At 41.1% G+C, this 23,338-nt stretch overlaps 1 non-coding gene across 1 annotated transcript; it reads left to right on the top strand.

The window, feature by feature from the left end:
* Positions 1–22,913: 22,913 nt before the first annotated feature.
* Positions 22,914–23,059, top strand: LOC127686533 (small nucleolar RNA SNORA48). Its single transcript, XR_007978154.1, has one exon. It is a non-coding gene; the product is annotated as a small nucleolar RNA SNORA48 (small nucleolar RNA).
* Positions 23,060–23,338: the final 279 nt, after the last annotated feature.

The raw sequence follows: 23,338 nt of genomic DNA, 5'->3' as shown, positions 1-23,338 counted from the left end.
GGAGCACGAGGAGGGCTCAAGGGAGGATGGTTGTGAGGAGCTAGAGGGAAGGAAGGGGAATGTAATTCTATTTCAATTAAATATATTTTTAAAAAGAAAATGAGTTGTTTATTTTCCCCTAGCTGTTGTATTCTAAAACTATTTTAAGTTTATAAAGAGTTGCAAAACTAGTTTGAAGACTTTTTTTCATCCACCCTTTTGTCCGGATCCAGCTAACGGTCATGTTTTGTGACTATAGCATGACTATCAAAGCCAGGGCATCAACACAGATACAGCACACCTGCAGAGACACAGATGTCACTAGTTTCCCACTCCCATTCTTTTCCTGGTCTAGAGCCCCCACCTACCTGCCCTTCAGCTGCTCCCCTTCATCTTTCTGTTCAAGCCTGGGATCTCTTCTTAGTATTACATGTCTTCCCTGATAGTCAACAATTTAGAGAACATTGGTTGGTTGACTTGAAAAATGTTTTTTTGTTTAAATTTGCTTAACATTTCCTTGTGGTTGAGAGTGAAGCATGTATTTTGAGCAACAAGGCTTCAGAAGTGATGCAGGGGTCTCAGCATGTACTGTCAGAGTAACACTGGCCTTGGTCTTCTAGGTAAGGAGATATCTGCCTTGTCCTTCCATCATGAGTCACTGTTGGCCTGCTTTGTCATCAACAGCTATCATAGGGGGTGCTCAGCCCACGCATGTGTCCTCAGACATTTGCTTTCTGACTTTAGCTTCTGTCTGTCTGAGGATCTTCCTTGAAACAGTTGCTATTGCTGGTGGCATTGTATTTCTCCTGGACACTTTTGAACAGATACAATGGTACTTCAAAATAAGGTTCATTATTCAATGACTTTTTCTTTTTTTTTTCTTTTTTCTTTTTTCTTTTTGTTTGTTTTTGAGACAGGGTTTCTCTGTATAGCCCTGGCTGTCCTGGAACTCACTCTGTAGATCAGGCTGACCTCGAACTCAGAAATCTGCCTGCCTCTGCCTCAAGAGTGCTGGGATTACAGGCGTGTGCCACTACCGCCCGGCTCAATGACTTTTTCTTAGTAGTGATGTCCAAAGATTTTTTTTCTTCTCTTCTTCTCCTGCCCCTCTTCTCCCTTTTGACAGGATCTTGTTGTGTAAGTCCAGGCTAGCCTCAACCTCTCCATCTTCCTGCCTCTGCCTCACTAAGTGTTGGGATTGCATGGATATGTCAACAGACCCCCTTTTTAAACAATCTTTAAAAATTATCCTAGGTTCACATGTGAATATCAACTTTTCTTTTCTTTCTCATTGAACTTTCATAGTTAAAGTTTGGTCACATCCCAGTGTTTTGCTGTGTGCTTCTTCATCTGTATTGGTCAGGTTCTGCCACAGCCTCTCAGGAGACATCTATCTCAGGCTCTTGTCAGCAAGTGCTTCTTGGCATCAGCAATAGTGTCTGGGTTTGGTGTTTGCAGATGGGATGGATCCCTAGGTAGGGTAGTCTCTGGATGACCTTTCCTTCAGTCTCTGCTCCACTCTTTGTCCCTGCATTTCCTTTTGACAGGTGCAATTCTGGATTAATATTTTGGAGATTTCTGGGTGGCCCCATCCCTCAGCCAGAGGTTGTGCCTATCCACTGGATATGACTTCTTCAGGTTTTATCTCCCCTTCATTGGATATTTCAGCAAATGTCTTCCCCGTTGGGTCCTGGAAACCTCTTGGTTCCATGACATCTGGGACTTTCTAGTGGCTACCCACAGTACACCCTAATGGAGGAGTCAGAGAAAGAACTGAAACAGCTGAAGGGGTTTGCAACCCCATAGGAAGAACAACAATATCAACCAACCAGAGCCCCCACCAACCAGCTCCCAGGAACTAAACCACCAACCAAACAGTACACATGGAGGAACCCATGGCTCCAGCTGCATATGTAGCAGAGGATTGCCTTATCTGGCATCAATGGGAGGGAGCCCCCTTGGCCCTGTGGAGGCTCAATGATCCAACATAGGGGAATGCTAGGGCAGTGAGGCAGGAGTGGCTGGGTGGGGGAGCTCACTCACAGAAGCAGAGGGGAGGGGGATGGATATAGGAGGTTTGTAGAAGGGAAACTGGGAAGGGAAATAACATTTGAAATGTAAATAAATAACCAATAAAAAGGTAGAAAAAAGTTTGGCCACATTAAATCAAACCTGAAAGATAGCTTCAGAGGTAAAATATTACAAAAATGCTATCATGAACAGTGAAAGAAGGAAGGAAGGAAGGAAGGGCATATCTTTCTTGGTTTTTCAATCATTTCCTGAAAGTGTAAGAATCTATTTTAAGTAGCTCTTCTATGTAATCTAGACTTCTTATTGACACATTACTAATGAATGAGTGAATGAGTCATGAATGTTAGAGTTTTATTATCAATAATAGCACCTTTCTTGAGAGGTTAAAGCAAAATTTCCAGAACTTTAGTCTAACCTGAACTACATAATAAGTTCAAGTCCAACCTGGGATATATAAAAAAAATCCTGTCTCTCCCTCCAGATAGAGGGGGGTATTTTTTTTTTCTTCTCAAGACAGATTGTCTCTGTGTCTCCCTGGCTGTTCTGGAATTAATTCAATCTGCAGACCAGGCTGAAGTTGAACTCAAAGATCACCAGCCTCTGCCTCCTAAGTGCTGAGATTAAAGGTGAGTGCCACCACTGCCCAGAGACAGGGGATACAGTTTTAATTTCTTTTGTGGGGGAAAAGGAAAAGAGAAAAAGCAAGCTGGACACTAAGCATCCAGCCACAAAATCCCCACCTCTCCTCTTCGACTGTTTATATACTCTTTGGAAGGAGATAAAAATCAGACTTAAACTATGCTGTACGTCTATTTGTGTATATTTAATATTTGTCAACTGGAGCCTTATTCAAGACAACATAACAGTTGGGCCACAGAACTGCTTGCTAAGCACGCACCACAGCCCCTGATCCTGTTTCCAAAATCGCTTGTTGGTTCTCAGACTGACTGACGTCAAAGAAAGTGTATGAGTTGTTTGTCCAGGAGATGGAGTAGATGGTGGAGTCCACTGATGAAGTAGATGCTGTGATGGGCCAATTCAAAGCCCTGGAGTGGTCTCCTACCCCAAAATGTTGAGAGGATCAGAGATGTCCAAGAGCTGTTGAGTACTCAAATGTCTTGGGAAAAGCAAAGGTGTCTCTCTTCTTCATGAGGAGATGTAGTGAGAATTTTGGTTTCTTTAAAAACCCAGATATGTTATGTGAATATCTTTTTGTTTTAATCCCAGGTGTGGGATAAGAGGCTGCTTCACAGCAGGTGATTATGATTTGCCTCTCACGCACTAGCAGGAGCATGATTTTTGCCAGCTGCAGATAGTTTAATTCTGGGAACTCTGGAGAGGGTATGACTGGAGAGCTTTGAGAGGGCCTGCGGCAGCTGCTCCTGATTCCTGTTGCTATGGTTTGGATGAACAAACAGACAAGTTGGAGATATCCTGATGAGAAGACTGGACTTGCCCCTAAGGAACTCAGCACCCCTAATCAGCAGGAAGTAGTCTACTTTGTAGGCTGAAAGAGGTCTATACCCCCTCTCCTCTCTAACCTTTCTTTCTTAGCTGGTGTTGGGGGTTGGAAGGGATTAAGGTAGAATAAGGGTTGGAAGGGCAGTAGAGGTATAAGGACCCAATAAAAGTAAAAACAAATAACAAAAACTGTCAACAAGAAGACATCTGGAAACAAAGGGCACTTGGAATACTGCTGCCAAGCATATCTGTCCAGCCTGTTGTAAGCCAAAGTCTCAATTCTGAAGTCTCAATCTCTTGGTTGAGTTGCTCTTCTCCTGCCTGGTTAACACTCAGTAAAGAAGCCAGGAGGTGGTGTGGCAGCCCTTTAAACTTCAGGAAATTAAGCTGTGTCTTTCTAATGAGAGGTGTTGAGATCACAGGAAGTTAATTTTAAGTGACAACCGTTCATCTCTCCTAAAAGCTAGTGAATTATAGTCATAGCCCACATTTGTAGAATATGCACCATATGCAGGCACTGTTGCTGATGCTTTATATGTATAACTCATTTAACCCTTATCAATTACTTTAATCCTTGTTTAGTTAAGTACTACTTCCCCATTTTATAGATGGGCAATTGATATTATGAATTTATCTTGTTTATCTGAAACAACCCAGTGAATGGCGGATCTGTAATTCAAAATGATGTATCTTTTAAAAAACCTTGTATTGGCTTTGTGAATTTCACATTATGCATCCCACTCCCACTTGTCTGCCCATCCCCCTCTTATTCACTCTCCACCCTTATAACCTCCCCTATAAAAGAAAGAAAAATTCTCGTTGTAGAAGTCATAGTGTGCAGTGTGTGCTACAGTGTACCCTTTTGTCCACACTTCTTTGCTTGAAAATGTTTATTGCAATGTGTCATTGGTCTGGTTTGAGGCCTCTGGCTTCTGGTATAGCATCAATACTAGAACCTCACTGGGACTCCTCTTGGATATCCTATTGTTTCCCTGTGTCATGTAGATCCTGTAGCTTTGAATCTGTAGGACCAGCCTCTATGCACTACAGCAGTTCACTGATGAAGTAGATGCTGCGATGGGCCAATTCAAAGTCCTGGATCTGGGCCTGGGAGGTATCTGCTACCTCCCCTGTACCACACACACACCAGGGCAAGCTCTCCAGCCTGACCCAAGCAAGCTCATCCAACAATGCAGCCAGCAAGGGGCGGAGCCACCTCTCCATCCCTCTAGGAGACTCACTTGTACACCCCACCTCCCCCATCACCAGATTTAGCTCTATTGAGCTGCCCAGGAAAGGTACAGGATCTGCTTTCTCAAGTACTGCAGATGGTGAGGAGCAGAGACAGTTCTCCTGATCTCCTGACTCCAGTGCCAGCAATTCTGCCTGCTCCAGGTGGCAAGGAACGAGGAGGGGGACTGAATCTCTCCCTTGTCCATGCCACTGCAAGGGAGACAGAGGCAGGGCCAGTTCTTCCACACTGTACATTCCTCAGACATCAACATGACACCCCCACCCCAGCACTGTGGGCAGCCCAGAACGGGGACATCTGCCTGGTCTTTGGTAATAACAGACCCCTGCTACTGCAGGGCCACTGACCCAGACATGGCTTTTAGTGGCAGCACAGACCAGGTCCTCACATGGTCTTAGGTAGCATCACCAGCTACTCACATCAGTCTGCTCCTCACTACCCTCTAATCTCCAGATCTGTCCCCATCCTTCTGTTTCTCTTTGACTTCCATTTATACACTACTTGCTCCTTTTAGTGATGCCCAGGGCCTCTGGGTATCAGGGGTCATCTCAGGAGTGGTATCAGGAGTGCTATGCCTTGCTCTTACAGTGTGGCCCCTGGCAGGGGTCATCTTAGGCTTGGCCTGCCTATCTTGGCCTGAGTCATACCAGTCTATTTATTGGCTCATGGTAGTTCCCTGTCCATGCTCCATAGTACTGGGCTGGTGGTCATTTCCAGCTTATTCCCCACCTGGCTCACAAGGTCCCAGGTGAGAGTCATCTTGTCTGTAGCTCCTCATGTATCTTTTAAAATAAATTTTATTACATTCATTTTGTGTATGTATGTAGGCACATGTATGCATCAGTGTGCCTGTGATGGTTAGCTTCTGGGAGTTGGTGCTTTTCTTCTACCATGTGGATCCTGGAGATCAAACTCCAATGTCAGACTTGGCAGCAAGAATTTTTACCCACTCAGCCATCTAGCTGGCTTCAAATATATTTATCTTACTCCCTATGTTCTAGTGTATGAAATAAACTGAGTGAAATAAAAGGCAACTATCACTTTCTATAAAATGAAATATTAAGACCAGCAATGACACATCTTATGCCTGAGTGCAAATTTTCCTAAAACTTAAATCCTCCCAGGGGCCTTACCGACCTGCCTTTCATCAGGGGTCAAGTGGAGATCAAGACAGATCCATCTGGCATGAGATGTCTTTGATATGTCCAGCTCCAAACAAGTAGCTAATTTCAGCTACTGTGAGGGCTGTGTGACAACGTCCAACATAGCCCTACTATTAGAGCTGAGAGTAAGCCCCACTAGAAGGTCTTAGAGTACAGCCTTACCTGGGTAATGAAAAATAGGGCAGTGTAAAGTCATGAAAGAATACACTTTCTTCAGGTTTCTTTTTGCAGTCACATCAGTAGCCTCTGACTGGGGGAGATTCTCAAAGCTGTGCACCACTGCTGCAGAGGACATGGGAAGGGTTGTGCTCACCATGCCCCACCATAAAGAGATTAGCACTGTGCTGCCTCCCTGTGCTGAAGAATGACTTTTTTGTTTGTTTTTTGGATTTTGTTTGTTCAAGACAGGGTTTCTCTGTATAGCCCTGGCTGTCCTGGAACTCACTCTGTAGACCAGGCTGGCCTTGAATTCAGAAATCCGCCTGCCTCTGCCTCTCAGAGTGCTGGGATTACAGGCGTGCACCACCACCACCCAGCTGACATTTTTTTTTTTTTAAAGCCCAACTAACATCTCAGGAAGAGCCACTAGAGTTTGCAAGAAAGGAAGAATTGGGACACTTCCTTCAGAGAAGGCAAGTGTTTTTGAGAAAGGGAAGGAGTTTGGCGTTGTGCCACACAGCTTTAATCCCAGCACTTGGGATACAAAAGCAGGTGGATCTCTGAGTTTGAGGCCAGTCTGGTCTACAGAACAGATTTCAGGACAGCCAGGTCTACACAAAGAAAATAAAACAAAACAACAAAAAAGGAGAGGACTAGAAAGAGCCAGCATGGGAAGACCGGATACCCTGGCATGTCCTTTAAAGCATGTAAAAAATCATCTAGATTTCTACTCCTGTTTCTTTAATATTTTTCATTTCCCCAAGATTAGCTGCTCTCTGAGATGTCAGGAAGAATGGTGTCAATTAATTAATTAATTAATTAATTCTTTGGTTTTTCGAGACAGGGTTTCTCTGTGTAGCCCTGGCTGTCCTGGAACTCACTCTGTAGACCAGACTGGCCTCGAACTCAGAAATCCACCTGCCTCTGCCTCCCAAGTGCTGGGATTAAAGACATGTGCCACCAGTGCCTGGCCATTTAGTTAATTTAAATGTAGTCTGTAATATCAACCCTCCGAGGGTCTTGGCATTTCAGAAAGAAAAGGAAGAGTTTAATTTCGTTGGATTCTAGTCAAGATTGTAGTGTGTTAGACCATAAAGTCCCACAACAGAGGCCTGCGAGCAAGCTCCACGCCCCGACACTACTGTAGTTAGGGGCTTTACTACATCACCACCATGTTTATTAGGGTTGTATCATATTGTTTGCAGAGCACATGGATACTTGGGAGTTTCTGTCTGTGGGTTTTGGTTTGGAGAAGTTCTCAGTGTAGACAGTCAGCTTTTAGTTCACACTTTCTGTGGCTGTACATATCAGTATAAAACACCATCTGATGCTGTAGGCTAGGAGCCCAGGTATGGCATGGGAAGGGCTTTTGATGTTCGCTCTTCTGTGTCTCAGAACTGAGATAGTCCACTCTGGAGGCTGGAGCAGCTGGTGGTAGAAGAATCACTACTAAGCATTTCTTTATTCCCATGGTAGTACCATGCTGAGAAGACCGAAAGACAGGTTCAACTCAGGCTGTCACAAAACGCCAACCAAATACCTGCCCAAGTGTGGCTTTGCCCTTATGGTGACTTCAGAATAATTAGACTTCTTACATGGGAAGTTTAGGGGTATAAGATCAAGTATTCTGCAAGAGAAGATGGTGCTTTATGACTAAGTAGCATGGCTTGAAGGTTACAATACACTGCTTTTATCACACTCTATCAAAGAAGCCAGAGTCTGTCCTGACTCAAAAGGACAAGACAGACCCCACATTTCACAGTCTGAATGTGTGCCCCAAATTTTGTATCTTGGAACAAAATATGCCATATGATAGTATTAAGGTGTGGTATTTTAGGAGGTGACAAAGTTGTGAGGCCTCAGTCCTATGGAATGAGACTAGCCCTGTAAGAGGGCTTTATGAAGATTTATACTCCTCTACTTCATGGGGACATGGTTACTGTTACTCTGGAAGATGCAGCAACAAAACTCATTCTTGGAGGCATCGACAAGTCCTTCTCCTGATATGAAGCTAAGAATGTCTTCACTTCAGACTTTCCAGCTAGAATTCTAACATATGTTCTTCATAAAAATTACTCAGTCATGGACTGGGCTACAGAATCTAAACCAAAGGATATATAAATGATTTCTGATCATATATAAAGCAGCCATAATGGATTGCTTTTCAGAAACTGAAGCCCACTTCTGCCACATGTTTATTTCCCATGACAATTTTCCAGATAGTCATGTAGATGTTGCTCTGGATCTATTCCAATTGTTTTTAAATACTAGGGCACCTAAGACTCAGTGGAAAGCTTGTACACACACACACACACACACACACACACACACACACACCTCTGCCCACACATTTCTCTCCCTGATCTAGAGACTGCCAGTCCTCTACCCCTAGTTCAGTCTAATGCTTATTAGAGTTTTCTTTACTGTGTGTGGTTTGCATGTGTGTGTGCACAATAAATATATATGTGTGCATGTTTTTGTAAATGTGAGTGCATGATAAATATGTACATGCATGTGTCTGTCATCTATGTGGAGGGCCAAAGTTGACAGAGGAAGTCTTGAATTTCACTCCAACTTATTGAGGCATGGTCTTCCAGTTTAGCCCAAACTTTGCCAATACAGCTAGACTAGCTCACAAGCTTGCTCTTGTGATTCAGTCTCTGTCTTCTAAGCCTTGAAATTATAAGCAGGATGTCATACTCACCAGCATTTTTGTGGGTACCAGGAATCCAAATTCTAGCCCTTCAGTCACACACACTCTCTCTCTCTCTCTCTCTCTCTCTCTCTCACACACACACACACACACACTCTCACACACACTCACATTCACACACACACACACACACACTTGTACAGTAAAACACATACATAAAAGTATTTTAAATGTCTCACAGACATTTCTACAGATGAATCTCAGTTGAGGTTCATTCTTCCTAGACTGCCCTAACTTGTGTTAACTTTACAAAAATCCAACCACTACACCAGGCAATGTCTCTCAAGGTCAGATTCCTTGCATAGAGGTTCCAAGAGGCCTTGCATGGAACTGTGAAAGTGAAGTCTTAGTTACAATAGGAGAACAGGATGTTGGAGAAGATGGAACCATGGGATAGCTGTAGAAGTAAGCTTCAGACACAGAGTAGAGCCAGATGAAGAGAAAGGTAATGTCTACTACATGTGGCACAGGTGCAAAGATGGGCTTTCCACAGCCACTGGAGCCTACATGATTCCATCAAGTGACCTAGATATAGACATTGGGTTTTGTACTTGCCCTTTAGGGTTTTAGTATTTCTCTAATCTTATCTTTCCTTGAAATATCCTCATTCTTCACTACTGGAAAGGGAATGCTCACTCTGTACCATTTCATATTGGAAGTATATAACTTGTATTTGTTTAAAAATGGCTTAGACTCAGAGTTGAGAGTTTGAGTCTCAGAAGATACTCTATAACTTAAAGCATTTAAAAAATTAAAGCTTTGTTTATTTTGTGTGTATGAGTGTTTGTTTGTATGTATGTTTATTCAACATGTGTGTGTCTGGTGCCTGTGGAGGTCAGAAGGGGGTGTTGGATCCTGGAGTTACAGAAAGTTGTGAGTCACTATGTAGCTGTTAGGAATTGAACTTGGGTCTTACACAAGAACAAAAGGTGCTTTTAACTCTTAACTCCAGATCATCTTACATTTTTGAACTGGTACTTGCATTTATGAACAATTTGGTGTTGTTAAGATTCTGAAGACTTTTATAGGTAGACTAAATGTACTTTTCATTATGAAATGAAAATAAGGTTTGGGGGGACCAGGAGTGGAATGTTATAAAAGTGATACATTCGGTGTCAAGTTGACAAGGGGTAGGCTTCTAATTGTCATTTTTAATTGGTAACTAGATAGAACTTACAATCATCTAGGAGACAAACATCTGGACATGTCTCTGGGGACAATTCTAGAGAGGTCTGAGGAGAAAACAGGCGGGGCATTGGTACTTCTCTCCCTTTCCTGGCTGGAGGCACGGTGAGACCATCTGCCTCACTACTGGCATGACTTCTACACAATGATAAACTGTACCTCAAACCATGAGCCAAAATATACTCTTCTCTTTTTAAATGGTCCTTGTTGTGTTTCACCACAACAACACAAAAGTAATCCAGAGCTAGGGATGCCGCCCACTAAGATTAAGGCTGATGTTAGTCTTTCATGTCCTGGAACTTTGGACTCTGTACACATAGAAATGTGGATTTGTCATTGGTAGGGAGTGAAAAGTGTGGGTCATTAGATTCAATCCCAGGAGGAGATTACAGGTGGAAGGATAATGGGCTGATGTACTGGGAGAATAGTAGTGCTTCACCTCATTCATGTCTTCAATTTATCTCCTTCACAAAGCTTTTTCTCTCAGTGTGCCTGGGCAGGTAGCTCAGTGGTAGAGAGGATATCTAGCATGCAGAAGACCTTGGTTTTGATCCCAAACACTAGATAAGGATTTTAGGTTAGTTGAGTTGCTTTGGAAAAGAAATTGTTCTGGGCCAAGTCTTTAGAACAAAGCATCCCTGGAAGGCTTGCCATATATGGAGAAACAAAAATGAGATAGGGAAGATTCATGCTGAAACTCCATGCAAGGAGCATCAAATGATCACCAGAGAGATGCTGAAGAATAATAAAATAAAGTCTTTATTCTCCCTCCCATGCTCCTCTTTGACACTCTTTCTAAATATAGGTCTGAGTTTCTATACCACCATTCCTTCTCTTTCAAGAACATCTTTTAATATTTCTTACAAAGCATGTCTAGTTGTAACAAATTCCCTTGATTTTTACTTTTCTGACAAAGTATTTCTCTTTTAACTTTTAAATATAGTTCCACAAGGTACAGAATTCTATACTGGTGGATATTTGAGAATCAAAACTTTTAAACATTTTATTCCACTTTCTGATGGTTTTCATGGTCTCTGAAACATCATGTACAATTTAATCATTACTCTCGTATAGGTAATGTGTTCCTCACCCCAGTTACATTTGTGTCAGGACTCATTTATTTATTTTTGATTTCTTTTAATTTTTTTAAAAAAAGATTGGTTTGTTTTTTATGTATGAGTGTGTTGTTTGCATGTATGTCTGCACACCAGAAGAGAACATTGGATCTTACAGGGGTACTACAGTTATACAGTTTTAGATATTTGTGATTCTCCATGTGGTTGCTGGGAATTGAACTCATGATCTCTGAAGAGTAGACAGTGCTCTTAACCACTGATACATCTCTCCAGCCTGATTTTTCTATAATTTCAAAGTAATAAATTATGTCTGTTGGTCTTCTAGTTTATGTCAAACTTGGCATTCTCAGAACTTCCACAATCTATGGTTTGGTGTCTGGTGTTAATTTGCAGAAAATCCCAGATATAACTTTCTCAAATCTGTTCTCTCTGTCCTGTGTCATGCATCCCAGGGGTGTGATATCATTTGTTGTTGTTCTCTAGTTCTTATGTATTCTGTTGTACGTTTTTACATTTCCTTAGGTATCATTTAACACTGTTTTCTTTTAGTTTTGGCTATTTCTATTTAAATATCTTCAAGTTCAAATATTCTTTACTCAGTCATATGCAGTCTATGCATTGGACCATCAAAAACTTTATTCTGTTACTTAAAAAAAAAACTTCTAGCACTAACATTTCTTCTGCTCCCTTTCTGAGATTTTCTACCTCTCTTTTTATAGTCTTCTTATAAAAGTCTACCTACTTCACTAGAACCTTTAATGTATTAATCATAGTTGTTTGGTTTCCTGATCTGATAATTCTAACATCTCAATAGACTCAAGCTTTGCTTTAATGTTCTGCCTGTCCCTTCAAACCTTGGTTTTGACTTTAGTTTATCCTGTAATTTCTTCATAGATGGACACAGATATTGAATAAAAGTAACTACTGTAAATAACTGTTTCAGCAATATGGCAGTACAGTGTTAGGGAGGAGGACCTTCACAGCTCTCTCATTAAATCTCAGAGTTTATTCTCCATTGTCAGTTGTTGGGAATCTTGTCATTTTGTTCCCCTCCCATGTGTTTAGGATAGAAGGGATGCTGTCAGAACTATATGTTTTTCCCTTGCATTATTCAGGCTCTGATAAAACCTTGGAAATTAGGCTTTTGCTAAAGTATCTCCTTTGCTAAGAACATAGAGTGCTCTTCTGTATTTCAAGGTGATTGGAGTCTGTCTGTCCTGTGCTGGAAGCTGTTTATTTGCTATGAGAACCTGTGAGTGCTCTAGAAGGTAAGTTTGAAAAATGACTGCCTCCACTGCCCCAGTCACACTGGATCCGCCTTGAAGTTTTTGTCTCCCAGGCTTATCCACACTGAGGATACAGCAATTTGTCTGCTTACAGTTCAGGTGTCCTGTCCCAGAATTCATTCCCATCATGATTGCTGATCGTGGGCTTCTGTTCTGGTAAATTGCAATTCTCTGTATTTACTGGTCAGTTTCTCTAGGTTTGAGGGCAGTAGAGTACCCTGTTTTTTCCTCTCATGGATGTAAGAGGAGTTGTTTTCAGTTTGTTTATTTGTTTTTTATGTGCATGTACATGTGTCTGCACATATGTGCAGGTGTTCACAAAGGTCAGAAGAATGTCTGGTTCTCTGGAGTTAGAGTTCAGGCAGTTGTGTGTTATCCAGTGTAGATGCTGAAAACTAAATTCCAGTCCTATTTAAGAGTAGCAAGTGCTCTCAACCACTGAACAATTTTTCCAAACTTTATATGCTAATTTTTCAGATAGTTCAGCCTTTTACTTATAAAGTCATAGTAATTAAAGCTTCTTAATGGGTTGGGATAGACAAGGTTTCTCAACAGCAGAATATATGTAAATAAGCTGTATATATGCCTCTATAGAACAGTAAGTGTGGGCTAACGCCAATCAGATTTTACCATTAAAAAGAATAGTAACAAACCTGGGCTTTGTTTGTTTGTTTGGATAGTTTTTTCAAGACTGGGTTTCTCTGTGTAGCCCTGGCTATCCTGGAATTCACTCTATAGACCAGGCTGGCCTCGAACTCAGAAATCTACCTGCCTCTGCCTCCCAAGCACTAGGATTAAAGGTGTGTCTCACCACTGCCTGGCACCAACTTGTATTATTACCCTTGATTTCAAGCTCACTTTGCTGATTTTGACAGTGTGGTATGTTTTTATAAGATGCAATCATGGAGGGTGGCTTGATAAAGGTTATAGTCTGTATTATTTTTTATTTACTGTTTTAAATTATTTAACTCGCTGCAAGTCTTTTAAAAGGACTAGCTTCATTGTATCTATTTCTTTCCACCTTGCAACCTACCATCACCTACAAAATTGAAAATATCATCATGCTTACAACCTGACTGTTGGATCCTTCAATTGCCTCCAACTTTGGCTAAGATAAAACAAAGTAATACTTCAGTTAATAAGGCACCAGGGGAGGGGGGGGGAAGTCAGGCTGAACATGACTAGGATTCCAATGGTGTCTGCAAAATTCACTTCATTAGTAAGCTTCTCTCAGAGAAGAAAGGGTATACTGGCTGAGCTCTCTGTCTAACAAAATTTTAAAATTCAGTTCAAATATTACTTAAACTTTTATATGACAAAATTTTTGGTCCATTAAGGACCAAAAACCTGGCATTTTGCATAAATAATCTACCTCATCACCAAAGTCTTTGCCTTTTGACCCAGAAATTTCCTGAGTTCTAGATCTTCATTTGGTAGATATCATAAATCTTATTGGGGCTGGGGTCTGTCAGAATTTGAATCAAGAGTCTTGATATTAGCTTATGCTGGTGTTAAAACTACTTATCTTGCCTCAGACTCCAAAACAGCTAGTGGTGTGTGTCACAATACCTAGCTTGATCATCCTACATATAACATGTGTGAGGTTGTTCTGAATAGGAGTTTTGGTAAGAGCAACCAGAGTGTCCATCATAGGGACTAATCAGATGAGTAATGCCAGGCTGTTACAATGCTGTTTTAAAATAAAATGAAAGAGATTCCTCTAGAATCAATTTGCAAAACATCCAAGATATATGGTGAAAAATAAAAATGGAAGTTGCAGTACTCAAGTGTGTATGATATATATATTATGTAGCCATATTTGTTTGTATTTTCATAAAATATACATATAAAACACAGTGATTGTCCACAGGTTTAAGAATGTGGGAATTGTCCAATATAAGAAGGCTAAATGATCATTAAATATTCACTTCAGTAAGTGATTTCATTTGATTTATGAGATAGGATTTCTATTCTTATTTATGATATACTATTTTCTATTAAAACACATACCTATTTTTAAAAAATAAAGTTCACTTTGCATAAATAAACACTGCTACTTGTGCAGTGTCTGTGCAATTTCTGTGTACTTGCCATATCAAACTTGCAGTAATGTGGAGAAATGATGTCTCTCCATAGCCAAGGCATGTTTAAAGAGAAAGCTATGAACATTCCTGCATTATACATTGCATAAACATCTTTATTATCCCCACACAATTTAGAAATTTAAGATGTTATTAGTCTCCAGTACTCTTCACCCCATTTTATGGATATGGTGACATCCTGGGTACAACAAATTCTCTGTAGTGTTCATAAAATCAGTGACAACTCAGAAAATTCTTAGGCTAAATAAGTACATATTAAATCACAGTTCTGAAAAGTGAGTTAAAATAAAAACAATTGTAAGTGTAAACTTTGATTGTCAGAGCTGTGAGGTGTTGGTTGCCCAGATGGACAGTGATGGAATAAAGGGTGTGTCCATTTCATGCTATTACAGAATACCCAAGGCTGCATACAGTATCTTAGAAAGAGGAGCTTATTTTCTTACCATTTTGGAGATAATCCAAGATCCAGGTGTCAAAGTGTGGTGTTTGACTTGCTACACATCTTGCTGCATCCCCACACACTTGGCAGAAGATAAATAGGTAAAAGAACAACAGAGTAACACAAAGCTGTTTTAAGAAATTTAATTCCATCAGAAAGGAATGAAGCCTCAAGGTCTTGACTGCCTCTTAAATGATTCACTTCTAAATACTGTCTGTCAATTGGCAACACTTTAACTTTTGAGTATCATCCAATCTGTGGAGGGAAGCACAGGGCAAGGTGGAGGAATTTGCTTCTGTCTGAGTTAGGAGGCTGACTTTCTCTTGCCCTTGACTGTTGGCTCTCCGGACTCTCAGAAATAGCCTTTGACCAGGACTTGTAGCTATGACTCCGGATTACATATGACAGACACACTGTAGGACTACTTCCTCCTCTCAGAAAATTAATACATTACAGAAATTTGAAACTTATTTTCATTCCAACATACATTTAGAGGTAGACAGTCTAGAAATAGCAAAACAGTTCTATAAACTTATCAGGAACCTGGCTTTCTAAAGTCATATGTTCTGCCATCACTAGACAAACCTTTATCCGATTCCTCTACATGACAGATTTATTATTAATGGAAAGTTAGATAAAACTTTTAAAGGTCTTTGTGGTCATTTATATTTGGGAAAGATGCTTTTTCCACTCTAGAATTGAAGCTAGGCAGCTAATAAAGACAATGATCTTATTAACTACATCAAGCTGGAGCTTTATGCTGGAACTCCAATGGCTCAGGCTCTAAGATCAAGAATTGATAAATGGGATCTCATGAAATTAAAAAGCTTCTCTAAGACAAAGGACATAGTCAATAGGACAAATTGGCAACCTATAGATTGGAGAAAAAAATCTTCAGTAACCTCACATCTGATGGAGGGCTAATATCCAAAATACATGAAAAACTCAAGAAGCTAACCTCCAAAACACCAAGCAACAACCCCAAATGGGGTATAGAGCTAAACAGAGAATTCACAACAGAGGAATCTCAAATGGCCAAGAAGCACTTAAAGAAATGTTCAAAGTCCTTAGTGATCAGGGAAAAGTAAATCACAGTTCTGAGATTCCACCTCACACCAGTCAGAATGGCCAAGATCAAAAACTCAGATGACAGCAAATCCTGGTGAGGATGTGGAGAAAGAGGAACACTCCTCCGTTGCTGGTAGGATCGCAAACTCATACAATCACTCTGGAAATCAATCTGAAGGTTCCTCAGAAAATTGGAAATAGTTCTACCTGAAGACCCAGCTATAACACTCCTGGGCATAAACCCAAAAGATGCCCCACCATGCCACAGTGGCACATGATACACTATGTTCACAGCAGCCTTATTTGTGATAGTCAGAAGCTGAAAACCACCTAGATGTCCCACAATGGAAGAATGAATATAGAAAATATGGTTCATACACAATAGAATACTATTCAGCAATTAAGAGTGAGGGTATCATGAGCTTTGCAGGCAAATATATGGGACTAGAAAAATATCATACTGAGTGAGGTATCTCAAACCCAAAAGGAGATGCATGGAATGTACTCACTAATAAGTGGATATTAGCCAAAAAGCACAGAATACCCAGAATACAATCCACAGAACTCAAAAAGGTTAACAAGCCAAAAGGCCCAAATGAGAATTCTTCAATACCATTTGGGAGGAAGAAGAAACCAGAGGGCAGAGGGAGGGAGGGTACTGGGAAGGGGAAAGGGAGGGGCAAGGGAAAGGGGGAACATGATCAGAAATTGGGGCGGGACCAGGAGTAAATATACGAAGGCCAGCAGAATGAATGGAAATATACATACAACTTTGGGAGGTGGGAGATGGGATGTACCAGAGAACTGGGAGGTGAGAGAATCTCAAGACTGAAAGGGAGGGACCTTAGATGAAATGCCAAACAGTGGGGAAAGGGAACTTATAGAATCCACCTCCAATAGACAGGACATCAAAGTGGAGGGATAGATTGCCATTCCACAGTCAAAAACTCTGACCCAGAATTGTTCCTGTCTAAAAGAACTGCAGGGACAAAAATGGAGAAGAGAATGAGGGAAAGGAGGTCCAGTAACCAGCCCAAACTGGGACACATCTCAAGAAGAGGCTCTAAGGCCTGACACTATTACTGATGCTATGATGTACTTACAGACAGAAGCTTAGCATGACTACCCTCTGAGAAGTCCAGCAAGCAGCTGGCTGAGACAGAAGTAGATACTTGCACCCAACCAATGAATTGAAATTGGGACCCCTGTGGTTGACTTAGAAAAAGACTGAAAGAAGCTGAGGAGGAGGGCAACCCCATAGGAATACCAGCAGTCTCAACAAGCCTGGACCCCCCAAGATCTCTCAGACACTGAGCCACCAACCAGGCAATGTCATTAGCTGGTTCGAGACCCCTGGCACATATTCAGCAGAGGACTGCCTGGTCTGGCCCCAATGAGAAAAGATGCACCTGCCCTTCGAGAAACTTGAGGCCCCAGGGAATTGAGAGGCCTGGGGGTGGTAGGGTTTGGGGTGTGGGGACATCCTCTTGGAAATGGGGGAGGAGGAATGGGATGAGGAAGTTTCAGAGGGCAGAACAGGAAGGGGATAACAACTGGACTGTAAAAACAGATTAACAATAATAACAAAAAGAAAAAAGTCAAACAGTCCATTTCTCAAAAACCTTTGGATAATTGTTATCACAAAAAGTAGAACATCCCTGTTACCTTAGGTGAGTTGAGGAATTAAGGGTAAAGCACACATGAGGAAGGCTGGCTTTGTTTCCATTGTTTTCCTATCACTTTCTTATTTATTTTTATTGAAAATATTATTTTCTCCTACAGTTCATATCAGCCACAGTTTCCCCTCCCTCTACTCCTCCCAGTTTTCCCCACCTCCCCCTCTACCCCAACCCACTTCCCCTAAGCTTCCCTCCAGAAAAGAGCAGGCCTCCAAAACAGCAACCAAACAACACAAAACACGATAAGACAAAGCATAACCCCTCATACTGAGGCTGGACAAGAAAATCCAATGGGAGGAAGATTCCCAAGAGCAGGTATGTTTTTAAGGAATTCTATTATTTTCAATAAAGTTTCCATTTCCTTGTGCCAACTCTTTTTTGAGATTGGGTCCTAACAGCCCATACTAAACTTAAATACAGTAGAGGATGACTTTGAACTTATGGTCCTCCTGCCTCCACCTCCTTAGTGCTAAGATTGCAAGCATATACTACCACACCTGACAATAGAACCCAAGGCTTTGCCCAGGTCAGGCAAGCTGACTACCAACTGAGTTATATCCCCAACCTCTTACATTTTTTTAAAAGAAAAATTACTAATTGGGAGTGCACACTACAGTGCACATGTGGAGATCAGAGCACAACTTGTGGAAATTATCTTCTTTCATGTGGGTCCTGGGGAGTTAACTCATTGAAGCTTGGTGGCAAGTGCCCTTACTAAGCCATCTTGCCACCCTAAACAAAATATTATAAAGAAAAAATGTCATCTGATTAAGAACTAAGGCTATACCAGTTCTATTCACTGGGGAAGAAGCAGGATTGGAAAACTTGGCTCAGTAAAAGCTTAAAATTTGCAGTCTCCCATTCCTGACCTTTTAAAGATGTGTGGGGTCACCTATTTGAGGCAATGAAGGTACCGCTTTAGCATCCTGCTATGATTATATTCTCTGGCACTGAACACTGAACACACCTCTTATTTTAAATAGAACTATTTTTTTCTCTTCACATCTTATACTTTAGTAAAAAGCCTAAATCAAGAGACAGTGGTTCCCTCTCTAAGAGCCCAGTCTGTGGTTAGCCAAGAGCAGACTTAGACTAGGTTGTGGTTTACTCTCCTTAGTGGTTATTTATGATTCTTCTGTTATGCGTATTGTAAAGTCAACTATCGTTTGAGCAAATTTATTTTCAACTCTCCACTGAGTTCACCAAAGACAAGTAATCCTCCTGCAACTGGCAGGGCTGAAGACTAAGCCACCCGATATGCAATTAAGCATATCCCAAGGTTCAGCTGCTATGCTACAGTTTACATTCATTACAGCCATTTAGCAAGGTTCTGCTGCTTATGCCCTGCTCTGGATGGGGATTTGTGTCCTCATTAGCATTCTGGGGCCAGTGAAGATGCTGGGGCATATTCCACTATCAGGTTGAATCACAGTATTATGAGATTATGGCTGCAAATTTCACCCTTCTGCTGCTAGTGTAGCCCTCTAGGAATAGGCCTGTTCAAGCAGCTGTGCCAGTTTTTGATGGGAGAGCTGGAATGAGTTCCCTGTAAGGAGCATAAACCAGGGTGGCTTAGAATGGTTATACAATTTTGAACGAGAACCCTAAATCGGTACACATAAATATAACTTGAAAATCACCAATTCAACTTTCTGCCTGCTGATGCCGTGAGGGAAGAAGCAACGCTGAAGGCTCTCATCCCTGATGCCACCTCTAAATCAGAGTCTCCTAAGGAACCAGAACAGCTGCTGAAGCTCTTCATCAGAGGGCCAAGCTTCAAAACAACTGGTGAGTCTCTGAGGAGTTATTTGAGCAATGGGAAACTCACCAACTGTGTAGTAATGATAGATTCAAATATCAAGCACTCCAGAGGCAAAGGCTTGTCACCTACGCAGTGACAGTGGGGGGTAGATACAAATATGACTGGAAGACCACACAAAATTGATGAACAGTTGTGGAACAAGGGAGAGCCTGTCTCAAGAAAAGACTCTCAAAGACCACGTGTCAACGTAACTGTAAAAAAGATCATTATTGGTACTGGAGAAGACAGCAAAGAACATGACTTCTAACATTATTTCACTTTTGATGACCATGGCTCAGTGAATGAGACTATCATTTAGAAATACAATATTGTAAAAGACTACAGCTGTGAAGTAAGAAAGGGCCTGTTGAAGCAAGAAATAGCTAATGCTTCATCCAGCCAAAGGGATCAAAGTGGTTCCAGAAACTTTGGTAGTGGTCTTATAAGTAGTTTTAGTGACAGTGACAATTTTGGTCACAGTGATCTTCAGTGGCCATGGTGTCTTTGGTGGCAGCTGTGGTGATGGGATATGTGGTGACAATGGGGATGGTTACAAATGAATGATAATGGTGGAAGCAATTTTGGAGATGTTAGAAGCTACAGTGATATATGAAATTACAACTATTAGTCTTCAAATTTTGGAGCAATGAAGGGAAGGAAGTTTAAATGCAGAAGTTCTAGCCCTTCTGTTGGTAGCAGCCAATATTTGTTAAGTCACAAAACCGAGGTGGGTATGGTAGTTCTGGCATCAGTAGCTGAAATGTTCTAATTCTTGCCAGGAATTGGGGCCCATCATGAGGACAGCCAGAGGGCAACAGGGAAACTACAGGTTACAACAGATCTGTGAATTCATCCAAGCATAGTGGTGGTGAGGCCTAGAGTCTATAAAGAGGATATGTTTTAGACAGTTCTATGCATATGGGCAAAAACCCTTCAGAACAATATTTGTGACTAATTTAATAACTGGTTATTTCAGTTTCTGTTCTGTGAAAGCACTTTACTGTATACTTTTTTTACCCATACTGTTAACTGCTAAATACAATTCTGATCATGAGACTGAATACCATGATATTTTCTTTTTTTTAAACCAGAGTTTCATACTTATTTCAATAGTTCTACATACATATGTATATGTAGATACATGTTATATATACATACATGGAAATTAAGACACAAAACATAGTAAAACACTAAAACTGGGAATCTAGCTAAAGAGTGTAGAAAAGTTTATTGTACCTCCAGGCTACTTTACTATTGCTTTGGGATATTGAACACAAGGACACGGATTTCAATAATCACATAAAGCTAGTTTAAACTGTTTGCAAATAGAAACACTGGCAATAAAGTGATAATTCAGGACAATAGAATTCTAGAAAAGATAAGTTTATGAAGCAGAACTTCATAGGAGCTCCTGATACTGCAAGTATCTCCACTCAAATATGAATGCTGAATTATCCTTTCCAGTTATTATTCTCTCCCTTCCCTTTCTCCAAGCCTGCTTGCTCTGGCCCTGTCCACTTCAGCCCATAGATTCTTTATATGTTTCTCGTTAAGGATGGTTGTGAGCCACCATGTGGTTGCTTGAATTTGAACTCATGACACCCGGAAGGGCAGTCGGTGCTCTTAACTGCTAAGCCATCTTACCAGCCCTCCTTTCTAGTTATTAATTATATAGTCTACACATTTTTCTTGAGAATGTATTTCCAAACTAAGAAAAGGTTTAAAAACTGGAACGAAGTATATAATTTTTAAAAATTTTTCATTAATTCATTGTGAATTTCACATCATGCACCTCAATTCCATTCATCTCCCTGTCTTCTGCCCTTGCAACCTCCCTGCCAAGAAAATAAAATAAGATAGAATAAAAAAAACAACAAAACCCCCATCTTGTCATGGAAGCTGTCTGTAGTGTGTCACAGTGTGCCACATGGTATACCCCTTTGTCCACACATCTTTACTTGCAAAAGCTTGTTGCAATGAGTCATTGGTCTGTTTAAGGCCTCTGTCTTCTGCTACACTATAACTTCTGGATCCTCACCAGGACTCCTCTCAGATATCCTGTTGCCCCGTGTCAGAGAGATCCTGCAGCTCTAGATATGTAGGACTAGACCCTTCATTTGCTCCAACAGTTCATAGATGAGGTAGATGTTGGGATATGTCAACTCAAACCCACGAATATGGACCTGGATGGCAGCTGAGTTGCCACCAGTCCTCCTGCTCCCATATACCACCAGGGCGAACTCTCCAGCACTATTTGAGTATCTTTCTTTTGGTCACCAAGGCAGGCTGGCCCTGGGAAAACACTTCTATAAAATATTTTTGATGAAAAATCACTATACATGATTGTGTGTGTGTGTGTGTGTGTGTGTATGTGTGCATATAAAAATAAACGATTTTGCTTTGCAAGACTTAAGGAAACTTTTGCTAAGGAAGTCACACACAGAAGGTCAGGCTACAGAAATGTACTCTGAGCTAATTATCTTAGTTTTCCATGAGATAGTTCTGATATAATCCCAATTCTCAACAGTGGATAGTTTGACATTAGGTGATATATTTTTCAAAACAATACCACAGATTATACAACAGGCCATAGTGTTCACATATATTCTGTACATGCAGCTTAAATGTTAGAGTGAAAACCTGAAAGTTTATGTTACTCAGATGTCATAAAAACTGATTTATGAGACCTGAGCCAAGTCATATTGCCTTTCTGGGAACTCATCATCAAATCACCAAATGCCTTTATTTTTAAATGTGCCATGTCAAGTCAGTCTACTTTGAAGCCATCTTGGTTACTTTTTTCAACAGTCTGAAGTTAGAATTCCTTCATGGTAATGCTATGTTCCGTTTGAAATTTACATTTGACTGTTAAACTGCTAAGTTACTGTTGTGATATTAATGAGTTTTGCCATTCAAAGGGTCATCCAAACAAGTCACAGAATTATTTGGAGCAGTCTCAACTAACCAGGACCCCTGAGATCTCTCGGACACTGACCCAGCAACCGGGCAACATGAACAACCTGGTCCAAAGCCCCCACACATATACAGCAGAGGATGGCCTGGTCCAGCCTCAGTAGGAGACGATGCACCTAACACTTGAGAGTCTTGAGGCCCCAGGGAGTGGGGAGGTTTGGCAAGGTGGGGACATCCTCTTGGAGACAGGGGAGAGGAGGAATAGGATGAGGAATTGTAGGAGGACAGACCAGGAGGCGGGGTAACAAAAAAAGGTAATATAAATTTTTAAAGAAAAAAATAAACAGATGAGCACCAACAAAAAATAGTTGTTGGAATATCATATGTAATATCAAAACTGAATGATGGAAAAAGATAAAATAATAGAAAGGAATATATCTTGTGCATCACCCATTGTCATGTGTCAAGGACAAAGGATACAAAACAGTGGTGAAGGATGTCATACAATTTATCAGATGGGACAGAGTCTTGAGAATGTTTTTGGTAATGATGATAAAAGCCAATAAACAACTAGGTTTCTCATTTAAAGGTCTGCTAATTAAACTTAGTCCATTTGGCAATGGACAAAGAGACACCTTGGTGGTGGCAGTGGTCTTATATCAGTCAGGGGCAGAGCAGAATGTAGTTCTTTGTTCATACCAGCTTGATGCCTGGCTTGGTGGGCAAAACTGTCTTATATCTAGATCTCATAAAAAACCAAATCAAATCCAGACAGCACAGCACAAGTGGAGAAAGACAGAAACCTGCCCTCCAGTGTGCATGGCACAGGTGGGCCATAGACACCCACTTGTCATGTCGTGCAGCACAGGGGTCCACTAGTTATGTGGCTAGCCTGCAACAGGAACCACATGCACCACAATGTGTGAGTATGTGGTGGTCACATGGGAGAGAAAAAGAAGTGGAAAAGCTTAGGCATTGTGAAAAAAGATGGAACTGGAGATTCAAGGGAAGAGAGAAATAACCTGTTATGA

The sequence above is a fragment of the Apodemus sylvaticus genome, chromosome 5, assembly GCF_947179515.1.
Source record: "Apodemus sylvaticus chromosome 5, mApoSyl1.1, whole genome shotgun sequence".
Taxonomy (NCBI): Eukaryota; Metazoa; Chordata; class Mammalia; order Rodentia; family Muridae; genus Apodemus; species Apodemus sylvaticus.
The sequence above is the reverse complement of the archived record's forward strand: the minus strand, read 5'-3'. Positions and strand labels throughout refer to the sequence as shown.